This window comes from Arachis hypogaea, chromosome 14, assembly GCF_003086295.3.
Source record: "Arachis hypogaea cultivar Tifrunner chromosome 14, arahy.Tifrunner.gnm2.J5K5, whole genome shotgun sequence".
Taxonomy (NCBI): Eukaryota; Viridiplantae; Streptophyta; class Magnoliopsida; order Fabales; family Fabaceae; genus Arachis; species Arachis hypogaea.
In genome coordinates this window covers 74,564,805-74,591,472 of record NC_092049.1, presented here as the reverse complement: position 1 = coordinate 74,591,472, position 26,668 = coordinate 74,564,805, and the positions used below count along the sequence as shown (strand labels likewise).

Sequence of the window (26,668 nt, the reverse complement as noted above, 5' to 3'; positions counted from 1 at the left end):
TCAGAATGGACTATCCTGGATATATTTTATGATGGTCTGTCTGAATTAGCTAAGATGTCATTGGATACTTCTGCAGGGGGATCCATTCACCTAAAGAAAACGCCTGCAGAAGCTCAAGAACTCATTGACATGGTTGCTAATAACCAGTTCATGTACACTTCTGAGAGGAATCCTGTGAGTAATGGGACACCTCAGAAAAAGGAAGTTCTTAAAATTGATACTCTGAATGCTATATTGGCTCAGAATAAAATATTGACTCAACAAGTCAATATGATTTCTCAGAGTCTGAATGGAATGCAAGCTGCATCCAACAGTACTCAAGAGGCATCTTCTGAAGAAGAAGCTTATGATCCTGAGAACCCTGCAATAGCAGAGGTGAATTACATGGGTGAATCATATGGAAACACCTATAATCCCTCATGGAGAAAACACCCAAATCTCTCATGGAAGGATCAACAAAAGCCTCAACAAGGCTTTAATAATGGTGGAAGAAACATGTTTAACAGTAGTAAACCTTTTCCATCATCTTCTCAGCAACAGACAGAGAACTCTAAACAAAATACCTCTAATTTAGCAAACTTAGTCTCTGATCTATCCAAGGCCACTGTAAGTTTCATGAATGAAAGAAGGTCCTCAATTAGAAATTTGGAGGCACAAGTGGGCCAGCTGAGTAAAAGGATCACTGAAATCCCTCCTAGTACTCTCCCAAGCAATATAGAAGAAAATCCAAAAGGAGAGTGCAAGGCCATTGAATTGACCATCATGGCCGAATCCAAGGAGGAAGGGGAGGACGTGAATCCCAAGGAGGAAGACTTCCAGGGACGTCCAGTGATCAATAAGGAGTTTCCCTTTGAGGAACCAAAGGAATCTGAGACTCATCTAGAGACCATAGAGATTCTATTGAACCTCCTTATGCCATTCATGAGCTCTGATGAGTATTCCTTTTCTGAAGAGAATGATAATGTCACTGAAGAGCAAGTTGCCAAGTTCCTTGGTGTAATCATGAAGCTGAATGCCAATTTATTTGGTAATAAGACTTGGGGAGATGAACCTCCCCTGTTCACCAATGAACTAAATGCATTGGATCAACTGAGATTACCTCAGAAGAAACAGGATCCTGGAAAGTTCCTAATACCTTGTACCATAGGCACCATGACCTTTGAGAAGGCTCTATGTGACCTGGGGTTAGGAATAAACCTCATGCCACTCTCTGTAATGGAGAAACGGGAAATCTTTGAGGTGCAAGCTGCTAAAATCTCATTAGAGATGGCAGACAACTCAAGAAAACAGGCTTATGGACAAGTAGAGGACGTGTTAGTAAAGGTTAAAGGCCTTTACATCCCTACTAATTTCATAATCCTAGATACTGGGAAGGATGAGGATGAATCCATCATCCTTGGAAGACCCTTCCTAGCCACAGCAAGAGCTGTGATTGATGTTAACAGAGGTGAACTAGTCCTTCAATTGAATGAGGACTCCTTTGAGTTTAAAACTCAAGGACATCCTTCTGTAAACATGGAAAAGAGGCACAGCAAGCTTCTCTCAAAACAGAGTCAACCAGAGCTCCTACAGTCAAACTCTAAGTTTGGTGTTGGAAGGCCACAACCAAACTCTAAGTTTGGTGTTGAACTCCCATATCCAAGCTCTAAGTTTGGTGTTGGGGAGTCTCAACAATGCTCTGAACATCTATGAGGCTCCATGAGAGCCCACTGTCAAGCTATTGACATTAAAGAAGCACTTGTTGGGAGGTAACCCAATTGTTGTTTATCCTAATCTATTTTTATTTTTATTGTTTTTTTCATGTTTTATTAGGTTCATGATCATGTGGAGTCACAAAATAAATAGAAAAATCAAAAACAGCAGAAGAAAAATCACACCCTGGAGGAAGGGCTTACTGGCGTTTAAACGCCAGTAAGGAGCATCTGGCGTTGAATGCCCAAAACAAGTAGCATCCTGGCGTTCAGACGCCAGGAACGCACACTGAGGAAAGCTGGCGCTGAACGCCAGAAACAAGCATAGAACTGGCGTTCAACGCCAGAAACATGCTGCATCTGGGTGCTGAATGCCCAGAACAAGCACCAATTCGGCGTTTAAACGCCAGAATTGCATGCCAAGGCATTTTACATGACTAATTGGTGTAGGGATGCAAATCCTTGACACCTCAGGATCTGTGGACCCCACAGGATCAACTCAGCATCTGTGGACCCCACAGGATCCCTACTACCTCCACTCATACTCTTCCCTCTTCTCAATGTTCATCCTCTCTTCCCAATAAACACCCTTCCCCAAAACCCTTCACCAATCACCTCAAGATCTCTTCCCTATCACCCATTCACCACTCACATCCATCCACTCTTCCCCATAAACCTACCTCATAAACCCCACCTACCTTCAAAATTCAAAATCACTTTCCCACCCAAACCCTCCCTAAATGGCCGAACCTTAACCCCCCTCCCTTCCCTATATAAAGCCCTCCATTTTTCTTCATTTTCACACAACACAACCCTCTCCTCCTCTTCTTGGCCGAAACACATCTCTCTCTCCCTCTCCTCCATTTCTTCTTCTTCTTCATCTATTCTTTCTTTTCTTGCTCGAGGGCGAGCAATTTTCTAAGTTTGGTGTGGTAAAAGCATAAAGATTTTTGTTTTTCCATTACCATGGCACCTAAGACCGGAGAATCCTCTAGAAAAGGGAAAGGGAAGAAAAAAGCTTCCACCTCCGAGTCATGGGAGATGGAAAGATTCATCTTCAAAGCCCATCAAGACCACTTCTATGATGTTGTGGCCAAGAAGAAGGTGATCCCCGAGGTCTCTTTCAAACTCAAGAGAAATGAGTATCCAGAAATCCGACATGAAATCCAAAGAAGGGGTTGGGAAGTTCTAACAAAACCCATCCAACAAGTCAGAATTCTAATGGTTCAAGAGTTTTATGCTAATGCATGGATCACTAGGAACCATGATCAAAGTAAGAACCCGAACCCAAAGAATTATCTCACCATGGTTCGGGGGAAATACTTAGATTTTAGTCCAGAAAATGTGAGGTTAGCGTTTAACTTGCCTATGATGCAAGGAGATGCACGCCCCTACACTAGAAGGGTCAACTTTGATCAAAGGTTGGACCAAGTCCTCATGGACATATGTGTGGAAGGAGCTCAATGGAAGATTGACTCAAAAGGCAAACCGGTTCAACTTAGAAGACTGGACCTCAAGCCTGTGGCTAGAGGATGGTTGGAGTTCATCCAACGCTCCATCATCCCCACTAGCAACCGATCTGAAGTTACTGTGGATCGAGCCATCATAATTCATAGCATCATGATTGGAGAGGAAGTAGAAGTTCATGAAGTCATCTCCCTTGAACTCTACAAAATAGCCGAAAAGCTCTCCCCCTTGGCAAGGCTATCTTTCCCTCATCTTATTTCCCATCTATGTTACTTAGCTGGAGCTTTCATAGAAGGAGACATTCCCATTGAGGATGAGAAGCCCATCACTAAGAAAAGGACGGAGCAAACAAGAGAGCCCACTCATGGAGCTCAAGAAACACGTGAGGAAGCTCATCATCAAGAAATCCCTAAGATACCTCAAGGGATGCACTTTCCTCCACAGAATTTTTGGGAGCAAATCAACACCTCCTTAGGAGAACTAAGTTCCAACATGGGACAACTAAGGGTGGAACATCAAGAGCACTCCATCATACTCCATGAAATTAGAGAAGATCAAAGAGCTATGAGGGAGGAGCAACAAAGACAAGGAAGAGATATAGAAGAGCTCAAGGACATCATTGGTTCCTCAAGAAGGAAACGCCACCATCACTAAGGTGGACTCATTCCTTGTTCTTAAATTTTCTGTTTTTTGTTTTCTTATGTTAAATGTTTATCTATGTTTGTGTCTTTATTACATGATCATTAGTGTCTAAGTGTCTATGCCTTAAAGTAGTGAATATGAATCCATCATCTCTCTTAAATGAAAAATGTTTTTAATTCAAAAGAACAAGAAATACATGAGTTTCGAATTTATCCTTGAACTTAGTTTAATTATATTGATGTGGTGACAATACTTTTTGTTTTCTGAATGAATGCTTGAACAGTACGTATGTCTTTTGAAGTTGTTGTTTATGAATGTTAAATATGTTGGCTCTTGAAAGAATGATGACAAGGAGACATGTTATTTGATAATCTGAAAAATCATAAAAATGATTATTGAAGCAAGAAAAAGCAGTGAATACAAAGCTTGCAAAAAAAAAATAGCAAAAAAAAAAAGAAAAAGAAAAAGCAAGCAGAAAAAGCCAAAAGCTCTTAAAACCAAAAGACAAGAGCAAAAAGCCAATAACCCTTAAAACCAAAAGGCAAGGGTAAATAAAAAGGATCCAAGGCTTTGAGCATCAGTGGATAGGAGGGCCTAAAGGAATAAAATCCTGGCCTAAGCGGCTAAACCAAGCTGTCCCTAACCATGTGCTTGTGGCGTGAAGGTGTCAAGTGAAAACTTGAGACTGAGCGGTTAAAGTCAAGGTCCAAAGCAAAAACAAAGTGTGCTTAAGAACCCTGGACACCTCTAATTGGGGACTTTAGCAAAGCTGAGTCACAATCTGAAAAGGTTCACCCAGTTATGTGTCTGTGGCATTTATGTATCCGGTGGTAATACTGGAAAACAAAGTGCTTAGGGCCACGGCCAAGACTCATAAAGTAGATGTGTTCAAGAATCAACATACTGAACTAGGAGAATCAATAACACTATCTGAACTCTGAGTTCCTATAGATGCCAATCATTCTGGACTTCAATGGATAAAGTGAGATGCCAAAACTATTCAAGAGGCAAAAAGCTACAAGTCCCGCTCATCTGATTGGAGCTATGTTTCATTGATAGTTTGGAATTTATAGTATATTCTCTTCTTTTTATCCTATTTGATTTTCAGTTGCATGGGGACAAGAAACGATTTAAGTTTGGTGTTGTGATGAGCGGATAATTTATACGCTTTTTGGCATTGTTTTTAGTATGTTTTTAGTAGGATCTAGTTACTTTTAGGGATGTTTTTATTAGTTTTTATGTTAAATTCACATTTCTGGACTTTACTATGAGTTTGTGTGATTTTCTGTGATTTCAGGTATTTTCTGGCTGAAATTGAGGGACTTGAGCAAAAATCAGATTCAGAGGTAGAAGAAGGACTGCTGATGCTGTTGGATTCTGACCTCCCTGCACTCAAAGTGGATTTTCTGGAGCTACAGAACTCAAAATGGCGCGGTTCCAATTGCGTTGGAAAGTAGACATCCAGGGTTTTCCAGCAATATATAATAGTCCATACTTTGGCCGAGTTTAGATGACACAAAAGGGCGTTGAACGCCAGTTCTATGCTGCAGTCTGGAGTTAAACGCCAGAAACACGTTACAAACCAGAGTTGAACGCCAGAAACACATTACAAACTGGCGTTCAACTCAAAGAATGACCTCTCCACGTGTAAACTTCAAGCTCAGCCCAAGCACACACCAAGTGGGCCCCGGAAGTGGATTTATGCATCAATTACTTACTTTTGTAAACCCTAGTAGCTAGTTTAGTATAAATAGGACTTTTACTATTGTATTAGACATCTTATGATTTTTAGTTCAACTTTGGATCATATTGATCACGTTTGGGGGCTGGCCATTCGGGCATGCCTGGACCATTATCACTTATGTATTTTCAAACGGTAGAGTTTCTGCACTCCATAGATTAAGGTGTGGAGCTCTGCTGTTCCTCATGATTTAATGCAAAGTACTACTGTTTTCTATTCAATTCAATTTATTCCGCTTCTAAGATATCCATTTGCACTTCAACATGAATGTGGTGATCGTGACAGTCATCATCATTCCCTATGAACACGTGCCTGACAACCACTTCTGTTCTACCTTAGATTGAATGAATATCTCTTGGATTCCTTAATCAGAATCTTCGTGGTATAAGTTAGAACCCATGGATGGCCATTCCTGAGATTCAAAAAGTCTAAACCTTGTCTGTGGTATTCCGAGTAGGATCTGGGAAGGGATGGCTGTGACGAACTTCAAACTCGCGAGTGTTGGGCGTAGTGACAGATGCAAAAGGATAGTAAATCCTATTCCAGTATGATCGAGAACCTCCAGATGATTAGCCATGCCGTGACAGAGCATTCGGACCATTTTCACAGAGAGGATAGGATGTAGCCATTGACAACGGTGATGCCCTTATAGAAAGCTTGCCATGGAAAGGAGTAAGACTGATTGGATGAAGACAACAGGAAAGCAGAGGTTCAGAGGAACGAAAGCATCTCTATACGCTTATCTGAAATTCTCACCAATGAATTACATAAGTATTTCTATCTTTACTTTCTATTTATTTATTATTATTATTCGAAAACTCCATAACCATTTGATATCCACCTGACTGAGATTTACAAGGTGACCATAGCTTGCTTCAAGCCGACAATCTCCGTGGGATCGACCCTTACTCACGTAAGGTTTTATTACTTGGATGACCCAGTGCACTTGCTGGTTAGTTGTGCGAAGTTGTGAAGTTATGTTTGGACCATGGTATTGTGCACCAGTTATTGGCGCCATTGTCAGGGAGAGAACGAACAACAAATTTTACAACCTGAGTAACGATTTCGCATACCATTGCTCCCAATAGTTGTGTGGAGGAAAGTGCATCCCTTAAGGCAACTTAGGGATTTCTTGATGAGGAATTTCCTCATGCTCTTGTTGAGGTCCATGAGTGGGTGATGGGTAAAAATTAGATTCCACACCAAAACTCACCGGCAAGTGTACCGGGTCGCATCAAGTAGTAAAACTCACTTAGAGTGAGGTCGATCTCACAGGGATTGATGGATCAAGCAACTTTAGTGGGTGATTAGTTTAGTCAAGCTAACATTGGTGAATTAAGTGAAAGGTAACCAACAGAAAGGAAATTGCTTGGAATTTAAAGATGCAGAAAGTAAATTGCAATGAAAGTAAAGAGCAGAATGTAAATTAGATGAAGCTTAAATGACAAGGAAAGTAAAATTGCAGCAGATCTCACTTGCAGGAAATAAATTGACAAAACCTTAAAGAACAGGAAATGTAAATTGTATCAAGTGTAAATCAGCAGAATGTAGATTGGACAGAAGCTTAGAGAGCAAGAAAAGTAAATTGTAGCAAAATGTAAAGGGGGCTGGGTGCTAGAAATTAAATGAAGTAGTAGATCTTGGAACAATTGCAGAGGAATTAAAATGCAGGAAAGTAAATTGAGAGCAATGAGAACAGAAGATTAAAATCAAGCTCATGTAAATTGAATTGTAACATTGCAGAAAGGAAAATTTGTAGCAGAGAAGGAATTTGAAACTTGCATAAGCCAATTTGAATTCAATACTTGAAATGTAAAAGTGCAGAAAATTGAAAGTGTTTCAAAGAGGAATTTCTATTCTACACTACTCCTAATGCTCTCTAGCAGAGCTAGCCTCCTTCTAAAAATGGAACAAATGCCTTTTTATAGGCTTTTTCAAAAATGAAAATGAAATTGAAATTAAGAACAAATTACAAAATGAAATTCCTAATCTAGCTTATCTGTGTCTTGTGCCTTTGAGTGATGTCTATGGGCTTTGCTTGCTTTGGGGCTTCAATGAAATGGGTTAATTTGGTTTTGAGGTGCTTGGTGGCTTGGGTCAGGAGGGATTTGTTTAAAAATGGGTTGGGGCATGCTTCCAGTGGAGCGCTCCGTTGGGTAAGTGAACTGAGCGCTCACTAGCTCCTTGTGTGCATGTGGCCTCCTCCAGCGTTCACTTAGTGAATGTCACGCTCCCTTAGTGAGTGCTATTCCTTGGGCGCTTGATTCCCTCTTCGATCCTTGGCGTGGGCCTTTGCTTCCCTTGGCATTCCCTTTTGGTGTAGCTCTCAGTTGGATGTATGAACGTAGCGCCCCTTTGCTGCCTTGTGCGCGCTTCACTTTTCTTCATGGGGGGGGGGGGGGGGGGGGGGCGAAAACGTTCAATCATTGAACGTAGCGCTCAATTATTTGAGCATCCCTTGGTTCCCTTGAGCATTCCGTTCAAATCTTTGAACATAGCGCTTCATTGCTTTATATTGCATGCTTTCATTAAAAGTGCTAATGCATTAATCGTAGAAACTAATGCAAGCATGTAATGCATTATCAATTGCCAATTGGCATAATTAATTAACGCTTCATGCATGCTTTCATTACATTTTAATTAATAATCAAATGCATGCATGCATATGTTTACTTTATGCATTAACGTAACTTGATTTGCCAAATGAGCATTAGTAATGAAACTTTCATGCATGCATGCTTTAATTATTAATAATGCATGCATGAGGCATCATTAAATGCCATGGCTCCATGGTCATGGGCCATGCTTTTGCTTTTAAAAGCGTGGCCTAAGGCTCCAAAGTGTGCCTCAACTCCAAAATATGCCCCAAAATTCCTCTTTTCTTCTTTTTAGCTTATTTTGTGATTTTTTGCTTTTTTTTCTTTTTATTTCCTACAAAATTTATAAAATCAAAAGATCAAAGAAATATACCAATTAAGCACAAAAGTATTCAATATTTAAGCACAAATCATCAATTTCTTGTATGAAAAAGCATAGAAAAACATGACATGATGACGTGTCATTAGTGGGCTCTCTTGTTTGCTCCATCCTCTTCTTAGTGATGGGCTTGTCTCCTTCAATAAGGATGTCTTCCTCTATGACAATTCCAGCTGAATTGTATAGGTTACAGATGAGATGAGGGAAGGCTAACCTTGCCAAAGTGGAGGGCTTGTCCGCCACCTTGTATAGTTCTAGAGGTATGATCTCATGAACTTCTACTTCCTCTCCATTCATGATACTATGGATCATGATAGCCCAGTCTTTTGTAACTTCAGACCGGTTGCTAGTAGGAATGATAGAGCGTTGGATGAACTCCAACCATCCCCTAGCCACGGGTTTGAGGTCAAGCCTTCTTAATTGAACCGGCTTGCCTCTTGAGTCTCTCTTCTATTGAGCTCCTTCCACACAAATGTCCATAAGGACTTGGTCCAACCTTTGATCAAAGTTGATCCTTCTAGTGAAAGGATGAGGATCTCCTTGCATCATTGGCAAGTTAAATGCCAACCTCACATTTTTCGGACTAAAATCCAAGTAATTCCCCCGAACCATTGTGAGCCAATTCTTTGGGTTCGGGTTCATACTTTGATCATGGTTCTTAGTGATCCATGCATTAGCATAGAACTCTTGAACCATTAAGATTCCAACTTGTTGGATAGGGTTGGTGAGAGCTTTCCAACCTCTTCTTTGAATCTCACGTCGGATCTCCGGATATTCACTCTTTTTGAGCATGAAGGGGACTTTGGGAATCACCTTTTTCTTGGCCACAACTTTATAGAAGTGGTCTTGATGGACCTTTGAGATGAATCTCTCCATATCCCATGACTCAGAGGTGGAAGCAATTGCCTTCCCTTTCCTCTTTCTAGAGGTTTCTCCAGTCTTAGGTTCCATTAATGGTTATGGAAAAATAAAAAGCAGAGCTTTTTCCCATACCAAACTTAAAAGGTTTGCTCGTCCTTGAGCCAAAGAAGAAAGAAAGGAGTAGAAGAAGAAGAAATGGAGGAGATGGAGGGGAAGGTTGGTTTTGACCAAGGGGGTTTAAGTGTGTATGATGTGTGAAAATGAAGGTGGTAAGGAGGGGTATTTATAGGGTAAGAGAGACGGGTAATTCGTGTATGAGGGGTTGGGTTTGGGAGGGACATGTTTTGAATTTGAATGGTGAGGTAGGTGGGGTTTTATGATGGAGGGATGTGAGTTGTGAAGAGATTATGGGGAAGAGGGTAGGATTTAATAGGTGAATGGTATTTGGGGAAGGGGTATTGATGTGATTGGTCAAGGATATTTGGGGAAGAGTCTTATGGAAAGGGGTGAAGAAGAGAGAAGAAGAGGTGTGGTAGGTGGGGATCTTGTAGGGTCCATAGATCCTGAGGTGTCAAGGAATTCTGCTCCCTGCACCTTTCTGGCATTTAAACGCCCTCTGTGTGCCATTTCTGGCGTTTAACGTCAACTCTGCTACCTTTTTTGGCGTTAAACGCCAGGCTGATGCCCCTTTCTGGCGTTTAATGCCCATCAGACACCCTTTTCTAGCGTTAAACGCCAGTCTGTCTGCCAATTCTGGCATTTTACGTCAGCCAGACACCAGACACCCTTTTCTGGTGTTAAACGCCAATTTGCCTGCCATTTCTGGCATTTAACACCCAGAATGCTGCTAGACTGGGTGTTAAACGCCCATTCTGCTATCCTTACTGGCATTTAATCGCCAGTAAGCCTGTCCTCCAGGGTGTGCTATTTTTGATGTTGTTTTTGATTTTGCTTTAATTCTGCAGCTGTTTTTATGACTTCACATGATCATCAACCTAAAGAAAACATAAAATGACAATAGAATATAAATAAATATAAATATAATTAAATAACATTGGGTTGCCTCCCAATAAGCGTTTCTTTAATGTCAATAGCTTGACAGTGAGCTCTTAGAGAGCTTCACAGAGACTTAGAGCTTAATAGTGGCCTCCCAACACCAAACTTAGAAGTTGAGTGTGGGGGCTCTATTTGACTCTGTATTGAGAGAAGCTTTTCATGCTTCTTCTCCATGGTTACAGAAGAAGATCCTTGAGCCTTAAACACAAGGTAGTCCTCATTCAATTGAAGGACTAACTCTCCTATGTCCACATTAATCACAGCTCTTGCTGTGGATAGGAAGGGTCTTCCAAGGATAATGGATTCGTCTTCATCCTTCCCAGTGTCTAGGATTATGAAATCATCAGGGATGTACAAGCCTTCAACCTTTACTAAAACATGCTCTACAAGTCCGGAAGCCTGTTTCATTGATTTGTCTGCCATCCCTAATGAGATTCTTGCAGCTTGTACCTCAAAGATTCCCAGTTTCTCCATTACAGAGAGTGGCATGAGGTTTATTCCTGACCCCAGGTCACAAAGAGCCTTCCCGAAGGTTATGGTGCCTATGGTACAGGGTATTAAGAACTTTTCGTGATCCGGTTTCTTCTAAGGTAATTTCTGTTGAACCAAGGCATTTAGTTCATTGATGAGCAATGGAGGTTCATCCTCCCAAGTCTCATTACCAAATAACTTGACATTCAGCTTCATGATTGCTCCTAGATACTAAGCAACTTGCACTTCAACAATATTTTCATCCTCTTCAGAGGAAGAATACTCATCAGAGCTCATGAATGGCAACAGTAAGTTCAGTGGAATCTCTATGGTCCCTGTATGAGCCTCAGATTCTTTTGGTTCCTTATTAGGGAACTCCTTAGGGGTCAGTGGACGTCCATTGAGGTCTTCCTCACTGGAAATCACTGCCTCTTCCTCCTCTATAGGTTCGGCCATGTTGGTTATATTTATGGCCTTGCACTCTCTCTTTGGATTCTCTTCTGTATTGCTTGGGAGAGTACTAGGAGGGATTTTAGTAACTCTTTTACTTAGTTGACCCACTTGTGCCTCCAAATTTTTGATGGAGGACCTTGTTTTAGTCATGAAACTTAGAGTGGTCTTAGATAGATCAGAGACTATGGTTGCTAAGTCAGAGAGGCTCTGCTTAGAATTCTCTGTCTGCTGCTCAAAAGATGATGGAAAAGGCTTGCTATTGCCAAACCTATTTTTCCCACCATTATTATTATTGAAGCCTTGTTGAGGTTTCTGTTTATCCTTTCATGAGAAATTTAGATGATTTTTCCATGAAGGATTATAGGTGTTTCCATAGGATTCTCCCATGTAATTCACCTCTTCCATTGCAGGATTCTTAGGGTCATAAGCTTCTTCTTCAGAGGAAGCTTCTTTAGTACTGCCGGATGCAGCTTGCAATCCAGTCAGATTCTGAGAAATCATATTGAATTGCTGAGTCAATATTTTGTTCTGAGCCAATATGGCATTCAAATTATAATCTCAAGAACTCCTTTTTTCTGAGTTATCCCATTATTCACAGGATTTCTTTCAGAAGTTTAGATGAACTGGTTATTTGCAACCATCTCAATGAGTAATGCCAGGGCATTTTGGCCAGTTTCACTGACCTTTTTCTTTACTCTTTTAGGATAGTTTCATGCATTTTCTTAGTAAATAAGAAAGTTTTGGGTAAATATACACTTACATCTTGATTCAAGCAAACATTGTGAACTTTACATGATTTCATGAGAATTATGCATGAATTGAATGATAATATGGATGCATGATCTCATGACTTGAAACAAAGCTTTGATGCACCTAATTTGTTTGATTTCAGGACAAAGGAAGCAAAGAAGAGCCACGTTAGTCTCACTAACGTGACCACTAACGTGGAAAGGGAGCAAGCTTGCAATTTTAGTGGAAAAAGTTACCATCAATAACGCCCTCGAATGCCATCATAGCCCACGTTAGTTGCCACGTTAGTTGCCACGTTAGTTACACTAACGTGAAAACTAACGTGGAAGAAAGGGGGAGCTCCAATGTTAGTGGTGAAAGTGAACACCACTAATGCCACACTAAGCCACGTTAAGAGCCACGTTAATCTAATTAACGTGGACTCTAACGTGAGGTAAAGAAGAGGTCGCAAGCGTTAGTGACACTTATCTTTGTCACTAACGCTAGGCCAAGCTTGTATTGCCTACGTTAGTGGTCACGTTAAGACCACTAACGTGAAGGGTAACGTGGAGCAATGAATTATAGGCTAACGTTAGTGACACTCACCTTTGTCACTAACGTTGGAGATGGCAAGCATACCCACAATAGTGGCCACGTTAGTTACACTAACGTGGAGAACTAACGTGGGAAAGAGGGGCACTTTGAAACGTTAGTGACAAAGGTGATTGTCACTAACGCTCTCGAAGCTTGGGCATGCCCACATTAAGGGCCACGTTAGTTACACTAACGTGGATCATTAACGTGGAAGAAAGGGATAAGAAGCAACGTTATTGGTAAAAGTGAGTGCCAATAACGTTTGTGAAGGACTAAGAGGCCACGTTAGTGGTCACGTTAGTACCACTAACGTTGAAGTTAACGTGGATCATTTAGTTTGGAACGTTAGTGACAAAGTTATCGTCACTAATGCTCTCGAACCCAAATTTACACTTAACATTAACGCCACTAACATCCTAACTAACTTCCCATCATGCCTAACTCACACTTTTGTTGCAAGAAAAGCTGAGCCCACTAAAGACTGTAACTGCTTCAACTGAAGATCAAAGGCCCATATCCAAGACTTGAAGAGCTAACTAGAAGATCTGAAGAGTAGTATATATAGGGATAGTTTTGAATTGAAATGGAGATCTGGAACTTGAGAACTATACTCTGTATACTTTACTTTCTCTGCAACTTCTAGTTTATTTTTTTAGAATGTACTTTTCATTTTTGCTTTCTATTTCCAGAGCTATGAACAACTAAACCCCTTTTCATTGGGTTAGGGAGCTCTGTCGTAATTTGATGGATCAATAATAGTTTTCATTATTCTTCTTCTTTCTTTTCTCTTGATTTTACTAGAAAGCTTTCGTTCTTCATCCAATTGGTTAGCTATCTTGGAAGAGAAGCTCTCCATAATTGGATCTCCTATGAACCTTGGAAGAGGAATGAGGAGATCATGCTAGAAATGCTTTCTCATGTTGGACCAAATTGGGGTTTGGATGGATATAGTGACATATAATCCTACTAACACTTTGATTTGGGAATGCATGTGGTATAATCAGTGACCAAACTTCATCTCTTCCCATGAGCAATTAAATCAAGGAATTGGGCAACTGTTCAAGCTTAGAGAGATTGGGTTGCCAAGGAATTGGAATCCAATCACCTAAGATTGCCAAGGAGATCAATGAATGCATTGATTGAGGAAGAGATGAAAATGACCTTGATCCAAAGAATGCAACATCTCCTAAGCCCAATGAATCCCCCATTTCTGATCTTACCCATTCTCTTTATTTTCTGCCATTTACTTTTCTGCTCATCTTCCCAAATCCCCATTTAAGATTCTGCAATTTACTTTATGCTATTTACATTCTACCATTTATTTCCAGCATTTACATTTTCTGTTATTTACTTTCCCGCCATTTAATTTTCTGCAATTCTTCAACTCAATTTCTGCTTAGCTCAACTAGAACATTCCTCTAATTAAAGTTGCTTGACCAATCAATCCCTGTGGGATTCGACCTCACTCTATTGTGAGTTTTTACTTGATGACAATTTGGTATACTTGCCGAAGGGAGATTTGTTGAGAGACAAGTTTTCGTGCATCAAGTTTATGGCGCCATTGCCGGGGATTGATTTTGTATCGACAATGATTAAGTTGGAGGATAACTAGATTGAGCATTTTTCTTTTGTTTTGTTTAATTCCATTTGAGTGATTTACTTTTAGTTTTAGTTATTTTCTTCCTTTATCCCTTACCCATTTGTTGTGTTTTTCATCATTGTTTACAAGTCAGTTAACTAACCCACTAACTGTTTGATATATTGCATCACTCACACTAACAGCCATTCTAACAAGAGTAATTTCCATTCAATTTCTCTCTTGCTTTTTGCCTTGTTGGTTGTATGACAGGTAGAAGAAGCGGGGCTTCAACTTCCTTTAATTCTGAACCTGAGAGAACCTTCCTTAGATTAAGGAAGGAAGCAAGAGGAAGAGTATTTTAAACCAGACATGGAGGAGAATATGGAGAACCACCATGAAGAAGAGGCTCACAACCATGCCAGAGAAGGTCCAGTGAATCATGCTGGGCAAGAGAGAAGAGTTCTAGGCTCTTATATCAATCCAAACCCAGGAAACTGTGGAAGTAGCATCCAAAAGCCAACCATACATGCCAATAACTTTGAACTAAAACCATAGCTCATCACCCTCGTTCAGAACAACTGTGCATTCAGAGGAAGTGCCTAAGAAGACCCCAATCAACATCTCACCACCTTCCTAAGGATATGTGATACTGTGAAGTCTAATGGTGTTCATCCTGACACTTATAGGCTGCTTCTGTTTCCCTTCTCACTCAAGGATAAAGCATCTAAATGGCTAGAATCCTTTCCGAAGGAGAGTCTGACAACCTGAGAAGATGTGGTAAACAAATTCTTGGCGAGATTCTATCCTCCTCAAAGAATCAACAGGTTGAGAGCTGAGGTACAAACCTTCAGGCAATAAGATGGTGAAACTCTCTATGAAGCATGGGAGAGGTTTAAGGACTTGACAAGAAGGTGCCCGCCAGATATATTCAATGAATGGGTGCAGTTACACATTTCTATGAGGGTCTTTCTTATGAATCAAAGAAGGCAGTGGACCACTCATCTGAGGGATCTCGGAACAAGAAGAAGACCATTGAAGAAGCCATAGATGTCATAGAGACTGTAGCTGAGAATGACTACTTCTATGCTTCTGAAAGGGGCAATACTAGAGGAGTAATGGAGCTGAACAACATGGATGCATTGCTGGCTCAAAATAAGATGATCACCAAGCAGCTGGCTGACCTTACCAAGAAGATGGAAAGGAACCAAGTGGCAGCAGTCACCACCTCATCAGAAGCTCAAGAAGGAGTGAATGCAGAGGACGAGGGTGACCGGGAACAAGCCAATTATATTGGGAACTCACCTAGGCAGACCCATGATCCATACTCCAAAACTTATAATCCTGGTTGGAAGAACCACCCAAACTTCGGGTAGGGAAATCAACAGGATCAAGGTCTAGATCAGAGACGTTACAACCCCAACAACAATGCAACTCACCGACATTCCACATAGAGATCATATCAACACCCACCCAACAATACCTCCCAACATCCATATCAAAACCAAAATGGCCCTTCTCATCCCTCCAATCTCAACCCACCATCACCACCTAAAGATAGGCTCTCAAGGATTGAGACTCTACTTGAAGGCATATGCAAGGAAATCCAAGACAACAAGGTGTTCAAGGAGGAGGTGCGAGCCAATATCAAAAACCAGGGAGACACCATCAAGAGGCTGGAATTTCAAGTGGGATACCTCTCTGAAAAGATTCCAAAACCTATTGACAGCTTCCCAAGTGACACAGAGAAAAACCCGAGAGGTGAAGTAAAGAAAGTAAGATGGGAAGAATGCAAAATGGTCACTATAAGTGATAAGGGGACTGAGGAAGAACTAAACAAACTATTAGAACACTCTTGAGATATTCCAGTAGAGAAGTAAGAAGATAGTGACCAAGAAACCAACTCCACACAGAGGGAGGAGTTAAGGGAGAAGGAGATTCTGAACCCATATGCACCTTTTTCCCATAGACTCAAAGGTGGTATAGAAAGGAAAGTGTATTCCAAGTTCCTCAACATGTTTGCATCTCTCCATGTAAACATACCATTCATCAAGGCTCTCCAACAAATGCCCTCATACATTAAGTGTATGAAAGAGCTCCTGACCAAGAAAAGTTCACTCAAAGGAGGGCAAACAATAGTGATGAATAAGGAGTGCAGTGCTCTCATTCAACCAGAGTTGCCTACAAAAAGGAAGGATCCAGGGAGTTTTTACATCCCCTGTGCTATAGGAGAAACAAGGATTGATAAAGGACTCTGTGACCTGGGAGCAAGCATCAACTTAATGCCTTTATCCCTCATGAAGAAGCTTCATATCAATGAGCTAATACCCACAGACGTAGTCATCAAGCTGGCTGACAAAACTAAAAAACAAGCAGTAGGAGTGGTTGAAAACATGTTGGTAAAGGTTGGAAACTACTTCTTTCCCACATACTTTGTTATCTTAGAAATGGAAGAGAGTCACCTCCATCCAATCATATTGGGAAGACCATTCCTAGCCATAGCCAGAGCAGTTATAGATGTGGAGCGAGGAGAGCTAATATTGAGGATACATGATGAACAACTTACCTTCAATGTCTTCAAACCCTCACAAGAAGCAGATCAAGAAATTAAGGAATCAAGGGGAGATCACAATATGGCACTGGTGGAAGAAACAAGCACTGAAGCACAAACAATACCCCTGGGAACCCCTTTGGTTGATGAACAATACAATCAGAAGGCACAGCAGCTAAAGGAAACCCAAGAGGAGCTAAACCCACAAGAGTCATATGAGACTAGCAATAAAATCTCCCTGGGAAAAGAAGCCACAAGGAGCAGGAGAGCATTGAAAGAAACAAGGAAGAAAGCACTAAGGGGATGGAGGAACAAGAAAATCCCTATAGAGGACTTCTCTCTAGGGGATAAAGTAATTTCTGCTCATTTCCCAGTTATTCCACCTCATCTACCCACCATTCCATCTCAGCTGCCTAAAGTCTTCACCATCAGTAGAATTCTCTCCTTGGAACATGTGGAGGTTTTTAATGGAGTCAACGGAGATAGATTCACTGCGAGAGGGGAAGATTTGAAGCATTACCAACCACCTTGACTAAGGTAAAACGTCAAGCTAATGACACTAAAGAAGCGCTTCATGGGAGGCAACCCATGTTTTATATCTTTTTAGGGCTTAAAGTAGTTAATAAAGCAAGGTTCATGAATTCCAAATCAACTTTGACAAACACTTAAGTGAATCCTTATATGCAACATATAGTGAACAACAAGTTTGGTGTTCAAGGCACACTAAGAGGACATAAATGCAATTCATATCTTGTTACTCTTAGAGCCTTGAACAACTCTTTTTACACCACATGGCCACAAACTAAGTTTGGTGTCACCAATGTTACATACATGGACAATTAATCAGTAAGTTGGGTTGTATTCATGAATAGCACTTAGTTAGTTAAAAACAAAAATTTTTTAAAAAGTAGTTATTCCATTTTTTTAATTCTTGCCGCCACTATCCAAAATACATTAATTATATTCCTTTTATCCTGTAGGAGAAATGAAAGGAAGGATTGAAAGGAAATGATGGGACAAATGAAGAAGAGGGTCCGGCCACTTCACAAGGGGGGTTTATACACATGTCTTCAAAGGGAATGCATTGGGAAATGTTTCCATGCAACATTGGAAGAATGACACCCTTGGAAATCGAACCAACCCCATCATAAAAGTGGTGATCCTTGTGCTCACCTCATGCCAAACCCCAACCGTCCATTATTAGCCTATACCATCAATTCACACTTTTCATTTACTCACCACTTCTCCATATAAGTGGCTCTTATTCCGTACCTCTTCACATTCCAATTCTCCTTTCTTCATACTCCTTACTCTTGGAACACACCTTCAACACCTCTTATTCCATCAAAAGCACTCTCAACCACTCCCTTAGCTACACTCTTTCAACCATCCACACTTCTACAAATTTGAAATCAAAGGTCACTCATGGCATCGTCGAGCTCTAAAAGAAGAAAAAGGAAGGAGCCCATGGAGCAACGCCCTTTTGATGTGAAGAAATTTAGAACCTTTCACCATGCATTACAATTTGGGTGGATGGCTGATAAGGAGATCATATATGAGCTAGGCTTTCAAGTCAAGAAAACTGAGTGCTCCAAAATTGCAGAGAAGGTGGAAAAGAGAAGATGGGAGCTCCTCACTGATCCGGTCACAAAAGTAAACGCAACTCTTGTAAGAGAGTTTTATGCAAACGCAGTCAGGTATGATAAGGCAGACGAGCCCTATATAAGCTTTGTAAGAGAGGTGACGGTGGATTTCAGTCCCATGAGCATCATAAGACCGTTAAAGCTACGAACCATACTATTTGCAGAAGAAAGCTATCAATCCAGAATAGATAGCAGTCCCAATTATGACCAAATTGTGCAAGATATCTGCATACAAGGAGTTGATTGGGTACGAGATTCTGATAGGAAGCCCAAATTCCTTAAGAGAGGGGATCTCACTCCTGAAGCAAAGGGGTGGTTCGAAATTGTAAGGAGATCCATCCTCCCCGCCGGAAACAACTCAGAGGTAAACCTTAAGAGAGCAACAATGGTTCAATGTATACTCAAAGGGGGAGAGATCAAGGTTCATAAACTCATAGCTCAAGGCATTCGGAAGTTTGCTGAGAAAAGTAATTCTGGAGGAAGGTTAGGCTACCCCAGCACCATTTTCCGTCTGTGCGACAGGGTTGGGGTGGTGTTCAAAGATGAAAACCCCGAATGGATAAAGTTGGCATCCCAATCACTGTTCGACGGATGCATGCTATTGCATCTCCCCTACCTCAACGAAGGCTAAGAAAGAGGGTAGCCCATTAAGCTGTAGAAGAACAAGACCCAGAGGAGCAAGCCACAACCACTTTGAACATGCACCAATTACAAGAAGCCATTGATGGCTTGTCTAGGAAATATTTAGAGAATCGAGGGGCACAGAAGGAGCTCCAACTACAAATGATGGATCGCCAAGAAGAATCATTCTCTAGATGGATGAATCAACAAGGGGAGTGGCAAAAGCAATTGATGGAGCAGCAACTGGAACAAGGAAGACAATGGGATGAATCCTTCCATAGACTGAACCAAAAGTAAGATCAACAACAAGAAGCCATTCAAAGGCTAATCAACATCCAAGCACATCAAGGTGCGCACATACATGAGATGCATCGGAAACAAATAGAACAGACAGATCTCTTCGACGAATACAGGGCATTTTCAGAAGGAGTCTATATGAGTGAGACTGGATATCATATAAACACTCAAGCCAGGCTCGAATACTTAGTCGGACAACTGCCTATATTGCATCCTGGGATCACAAGGTATGAAGAAGTAAGGGATGAATTAGTACGAGAAGAAAGAGAAAGAGCAGAACAGAGTTATGAATCAGTAAGAAAGGCACTAGAAGACTGGAAAATAGCCAGAATGACACGAACACAAGGAAACGCAAGTGGACACAAAGAGGACAAACAAGGGAAAGAGCATGGGCATCCACATGAGTAAAAGGTGGCGGAGTTCCTTTAAATTTTCTTTCTTTCAATGTCTAAATAAGGAAAATCATGTATGAAATAGAACATGCTTCTATAGTAGCTTAGGAAGTTTCAATTCTGCCTTTAGGATTTTATTGCCTTTGTCATATGTGTGCTGGTCCAAGTCCCCTCTTGTCATTTTCATCTTGCTTAAATGTATGCTTGTCCTTTAAGTTAAATAAAAGAAAAAATGTTATGAAGAAAACCAGAGAGAGGTTCATCTTGTGGATTAAGTTCTTAATGTTTGTGGTGTAGTAATTGGTTAGCTAAGTTGGTTCACCAACAAGGTACACAAGAAACTAGATGTTCTGAATCCTATGCTTGAAGCACATTCTATGAGACTATTTAAACAACAAGGTCTTAATAAGAAAAAGAAAAAGAATAGTGAGAATTGGAAAAAGAAAGAAAAAGAATAAGAAATAAGGCTAGGCACCAAGGGTTTAAATCTTGAGGGACGTGTCTGTGGTGTTCTTGTACCAAGGATCTGCTTGGATGAATAAGTTTTTAGGAGTGCTTCATCACTTGGTAACTTGGGATAACTAACCCGAGATTATCAACTGAAAATCCACTATCAAGAGCAACCTTGCTACAGAACACTTAGTAATCCAAAGAGGTGCTAGACACCAAGGCCTCAAGGAAAGAAAATAACAAACCATATGCCTGTGGTGTGCATGTATGGGGGAGAGAGACTTGAGGGAGTAAGTCCTTAGGGGTGTTTCAACACCTAGCACCTTGAACCAACTGGTTCGGGAGTGTTGGATGAAAGCTTATTTCAAAGAGTCGCCCCCTCACAGAGCACTTAGCCTAAGAAATGCAATAAACCCTAAAAAGAAGGGGGATATCAAGGAATAAGGATCTCATAGGATGCAATCAAGCAAGTATTCAAGAGCATGATAGGAACCTGAAAACCAGTAAAGGAATGAACCTAAATTGCTATGTAGGAAACCCCATGAACCAAGGAACTTTACTTCTGTAATAAGAACTTGTTTCTCTTGTTCTTTCATTCATTATTCTTATGTTTCAGTTCTTGCTTAGGGACAAGCAAGCTTTAAATTTGGTGTTCTGATGCCAGGGCATTTTGGCCAGTTTCACTGACCTTTTTCTTTACTCTTTTAGGATAGTTTCATTCATTTTCTTAGTAAATAAGCAAGTTTTGAGTAAATATACACTTACATCTTGATTCAAGCAAACATTGTGAACTTTACATGATTTTATGAGATTTATGCATGAATTAAATGATAATATGGATGATGCATGATCTCATGACTTGAAACAAAGCTTTGATGCACCTTGTTTGTTTGATTTCAGGACAAAGGAAGCAAAGATGAGCCACGTTAGGAGCCATGTTAGTCTCACTAACGTGACCACTAATGTGGAAAGGGAGCAAGCTTGCAACGTTAGTCGAAAAAGTTACCACCAACAACGCCCTCGAACACCATCATAGCCCATGTTAGTTGCCACGTTAGTTACACTAACGTGGGAACTAACATGGAAGAAAGGGGGATCTCCAACGTTAGTGGTGAAAGTGAACACCACTAACGCCACACTAAGCCACGTTAAGAGCCACGTTAATCCAATTAACGTAGACTCTAACGTGAGGTAAAGAAGAGGTCGCAAGCATTAGTGAACTCACCTTTATCACTAACGCTAGGCCAAGCTTGTATTGCCTATGTTAGTGGTCACGTTAAGACCACTAACGTGAAGGGTAATGTGGAGCAATGAATTATAGGCCAACATTTGTGACACTCACCTTTGTCACCAACGTTGGAGATGGCAAGCATACCCACGTTAGTGACCACGTTAGTTACACTAACGTGGAGAACTAACGTGGGAAAGAGGGGCACTTTGAAATGTTAGTGACAAAGGTGATTGTCACTAACGCTCTCGAAGCTTGGGCATGCCCACATTAAGGGCCACGTTAGTTACACTAACGTGGATTATTAACGTGGAAGAAAGGGATAAGAAGCAACGTTATTGGTAAAAGTGAGTGCCAATAACATTTGCGAAGGACTAAGAGGCCACGTTTGTGGTCACGTTAGTACCACTAACGTTGAAGTTAACGTGGATCATTTAGTTTGGAACGTTAGTGACAAAGTTATCGTCACTAACGCTCTCGAACCCAAATTTACACTTAACGTTAACGCCACTAACGTCCTAACTAACTTCCCATCATGCCTAACTCACACTTTTGTTGCAAGCAAAGCTGAGCCTACTAGAGACTGTAACTGCTTCAACTGAAGATCAAAGGCCCATATCCAAGACTTGAAGAGCTAACTAGAAGATCTGAAGAGTAGTATATATAGGGATAGTTTTGAATTGAAATGGAGATCTGGAACTTGAGAACTATACTCTGTATACTTTACTTTCTCTGCAACTTCTAGTTTATTTTTTCAGAATGTACTTTTCATTTTTTCTTTCCATTTTCAGAGCTATGAACAAATAAACCCCTTTTCATTGGGTTAGGGAGCTCTGTTGTAATTTGATGGATCAATAATAGTTTTCATTATTCTTCTTCTTTCTTTTCTCTTGATTTTACTAAAAATCTTTCGTTCTTCATCCAATTGGTTAGCTATCTTGGAAGAGAAGCTCTCCATAATTGGATCTCCTCTGAACATTGGAAGAGGAATGAGGAGATCATGCTAGAAATGCTTTCTCATGTTGGACCAAATTGGGGTTTGGATGGATATAGTGACATATAATCCTACCAACACTTTGATTTGGGAATGCATGTGGTATAATCAATGACCAAACTTCATCTCTTCCTATGAGCAATTAAGTCAAGGAATTGGGTAATTGTTCAAGCTTAGAGAGATTGGGTTGCCAAGGAATTGGAATCCAATCACTTAAGATTGCCAAGAAGATCAATGAATGCATTGATTGAGGAAGAGATGAAAATGAACTTGATCCAGAGAATGCAACATCTCCTAAGCCCAATGAATCCTCCATTTCTGATCTTACCCATTCTCTTTATTTTCTGCCATTTACTTTTCTGCTCATCTTCCCAAATCCCCATTTAAGATTCTGCAATTTACTTTATGCCATTTACATTCTGCCATTTATTTCCAGCATTTACATTTTCTGTTATTTACTTTCCCGCCATTTAATTTTCTGCAATTCCTCAACTCAATTTTTGCTTAGCTCAACTAGAACATTCCTCTAATTAAAGTTGCTTGACCAGTCAATCCCGGTGGGATTCGACCTCACTCTATTGTGAGTTTTTACTTGACGACAATTCGGTATACTTGCCGAAGGGAATTTGTTGAGAGACAAGTTTCTGTGCATCAATGAGTTCCTGGGTTTCTGCAGGCGTTTTCTTCAGATGAAGAGATCCACCAGCAGAGTGGTCCAATGACATCTTGGACAATTCAGATAGACCATCATAGAATATACATAAGATGCTCCATTCTGAAAGCATGTCAGAAGGACACCTTCTGATCAATTGCTTGTATCTTTCCCAAGCTTCATAGAAGGATTCACCTTCCTTCTGTCTGAAGGTTTAGACTTCCACTCTAAGCTTGCTCAACTTTTGAGGTGGAAAGAATTTGGCCAAGAAAACATTGACCAACTTTTCCCAAGAGTTCAGGCTTTCTTTAGGTTGTGAGTCCAACCATATTCTAGCTCTGTCTCTTACAGCAAAGGGGAAAAGCATAAGTCTGTAAACCTCGGGATTAACCCCATTGGTTTTAATAGTGTTACAGATTTGTAAGAATTCAGCTAAGAATTGATGAGGATCTTCCAATGGAAGTCCATGAAACATGCAATTTTGCTGTATTAGAGAAACTAATTGAGGCTTAAGCTCAAAGTTGTTTGCTCCAATTGCAGGAATTGAGATGCTTCTTCCATAGAAGTCAGAAGTTGGTACAATAAAGTCACCAAGCATCTTCCTTGCATCTCCACTATTGTTGTTATTTTCGGCTGCCATCTCTACTTCTTTTTTGAAAATTTCTGTAAGGTCCTCTCCAGAGTGTTGTGCTTTAGCTTCTCTTAGCTTCCTCTTCAGAGTCCTTTCAGGTTCAGGATTAGCTTCAACAAGAATGTTCTTATCCTTGTTCCTGCTCATATGAAAAAGAAGGGAACAAAGAGAGAAGAGGAATCCTCTATGTCACACTATAGAGATTCCTTTATATGAGTAGAAGAATGGAAGAATAGAAGAATGAGGTAGAGGGAGAATAAGAAGAATTCGAACTCAGAGAGAGGGAAAGGGTTCAAATTTTAAGAAGAGAAGTGTTAGTGAATAAATAAAATAAATAGAAAGAGATGAGAGAGAGAGAGTATTCGAATATTAATTAAAATAAAAGAAAAATATATTTGTTTTTATTTTAATTATTAGTTAGAATTCGAAATTTAAGAAAAGAAATAAAATAAAATTAAAATTTAAAACAATTAGTTAATTAAAAAGAATTTTGAAAAAGTGGGTAATGGTTTTCGAAAATTAGAGAGAGAGAAAGGTAATTAGGTGGTTTTGAAAAGGATAAGAAATTGAAAACTTTTTAAAATCAAACAAAAAAAAATCAAGTAGTTAATTGAAAAAGATTTGAAAATAAATTTTGAAAATAAATAAGAAGTTAGAAAAAGATTTTGAAATTAAGTTTTGAAAAAGATATGATTGAAATTTATTTTGAAAAAGGTTTGAAAAAGAAATTTAAAAAGATTTGATTTTGAAAATTAAAGTTGATGACTTGACTAACAAGAAACTAAAAGATATGATTCTAGAATTTAAAGATTGAACCTTTCTTAAAAAGAAAGTAACAAACTTGAAATTTTTGAATCAAATCATTAATTGTTAGTAAAGTTTTCGAAAATATGAAATAAAAATAAGAAAAAAATTTTGAAAATAAAAAAAAAAATCGGAAAACATGAAAGAAAAATGAAAAAGATTTGATTTTTGAAAAATATTTGAAAAGATAGAATTTTTAAATTGAAATTTTGACTTGACCAACAAGAAACAACTAAATTTTGAAAATTTTTGACTAAGTCAACTCAAAATTTCGAAATTTATGAGTAAAATAAGGGAAAGATATTATTTTTTATTTTTTTGAATTAATGAAGAGAGAGAAAAAATAACAAAATGACACAAAACATAAGAATTTAAGATCAAAACAATTAATGTATGCAAGAACACTTTGAATGTCAAGATGAACACCAAGAACACTTTGAAGATCATGATGAACATCAAGAATATATTTTTGAAAATTTTTAAGGAAGGAAAGATATGCAAGACACCAAAGTTAGAAATTTTTAATGTTACACTATGAATTCGAAAATGCATATGAAAAACAACAAAAAACATAAAACAAGAAAAATTAAAAATCAAACAAGGAAAATCATCAAGAACAACTTGAAGATCAAAGAAGAACACAATGAATATATTTTCAAAAATTTAAGAAAAATTAAAACATGCAATTGATACCAAACTTAAAATTTTACACAAGACTCAAACAAGAAACACAAAATATTTTTGGTTTTATGATTTTATTAAATTTTTTTGTATTTTTTTTTGAAAATATTTTGGAAAAGGAAATAAAGGAATTCAAAATTTTTAATAAGAATTCTAGGATTCGTGCAATGTTAGTCTAAAGCTTCGGTAAAAAAGAATTAGACATGGCCAAATGGCCAGCCAAGCTTTAGCAGAACATTACATACAACAGCCAAATTGATAAGAATTCAAAGGCTCCTGTAATGATAAGTGGAAGCCTCAGTCCAAAAGATTAGACATGGCTTAACAGCCAGCCAAGCTTCAACATATCTCATGAAACTCTAGAATTCGTTCTTAAAAACTCTGAAGAACATTTTTTATTATTTTTTTAATTTTTTGAAAACTAAAAATAAAAAGCTTAAACATAAAATAAAATTACCCAATCTAAGCAACAATATGAACCGTCAATTATCCAAACTCGAACAATCCCCGGCAACGGCGCCAAAAACTTGGTGCACGAAATTATGATTCACACTTTTCACAACTCCGCACAACTAACCAGCAAGTGCACTGGGTCGTCCAACTAATACATTACGTGAGTAAGGGTCGATCCCACGGAGATTGTCGGCTTGAAGCAAGCTATGGTCATCTTGTAAATCTCAGTCAGGCGGATTCAAATGGTTATGAGTTTTGATAATTAAAAGATAAATAAAACATAAAATAAAATAAAGATACTTATGTAATTCATTGGTGGGAATTTCAGATAAGCGTTTGGAGATGCTTTGTTGCTTCTGAACCTCTGCTTTCCTATTGTCTTCTTCCAATCATGCATGCTCCCTTCCATAGCAAGCTGTATGATCCTTTCGGATGAAAAATACCAGGTACGATCTCTGCATGGCTAATCAACTATCGGATTTCTCGTCTCGGATGAAAAATACCAGGTACAACTACCGCACGGCTAATCATCTGTCGGTTCTCACTAGCGTCGGAATAGGACCCTTGTCCTTTTTCACACTGTCACTGTGCCCAACATTTGCAAGTTTGAAGCTCGTCACAGTCATCCCTTCCCAGATCCTACTCGGAATACCACAGACAAGGTTTAGACTTTCCAGATCTTAGGAATGGTTGCCAATTGGTTCTAGCCTATACCACAAAGATCCTAATCTCACGGACTCAATCCGTGTATTAGAGACCCAAGAGAATATACTCTGGCTGTCGTCCAATGACTATGTTGAACATCATGTAGACCGCTTGTGGTTGTCAGGCACGCGGATCTTGGCTAAGCAAGTAACGAAGATAGTGGGTGATTGTCACGTGTCACCCCTTCATTCTGACTTAACTGAATTAAGTACGAGAGTATATATTGGAGAAGAAGTAGGCGTGAATTGAAAGAAAAACAATAGCACTTGCATTAATTCATGAAGAATAGTAGAGCTCCACACCTTAATC

The 26,668-nt window shown here is 39.5% G+C and overlaps 2 non-coding genes across 2 annotated transcripts; one reads left to right on the top strand and one right to left on the bottom strand.

The window, feature by feature from the left end:
* Window positions 1-15,082: 15,082 nt before the first annotated feature.
* On the bottom strand, window positions 15,083-15,189 carry LOC112745492 (small nucleolar RNA R71). Its single transcript, XR_003173418.1, has one exon. It is a non-coding gene; the product is annotated as a small nucleolar RNA R71 (small nucleolar RNA).
* An 8,023-nt stretch (window positions 15,190-23,212) lies between these two features.
* Window positions 23,213-23,320, top strand: LOC112746593 (small nucleolar RNA R71). Its single transcript, XR_003174470.1, has one exon. It is a non-coding gene; the product is annotated as a small nucleolar RNA R71 (small nucleolar RNA).
* Window positions 23,321-26,668: the final 3,348 nt, after the last annotated feature.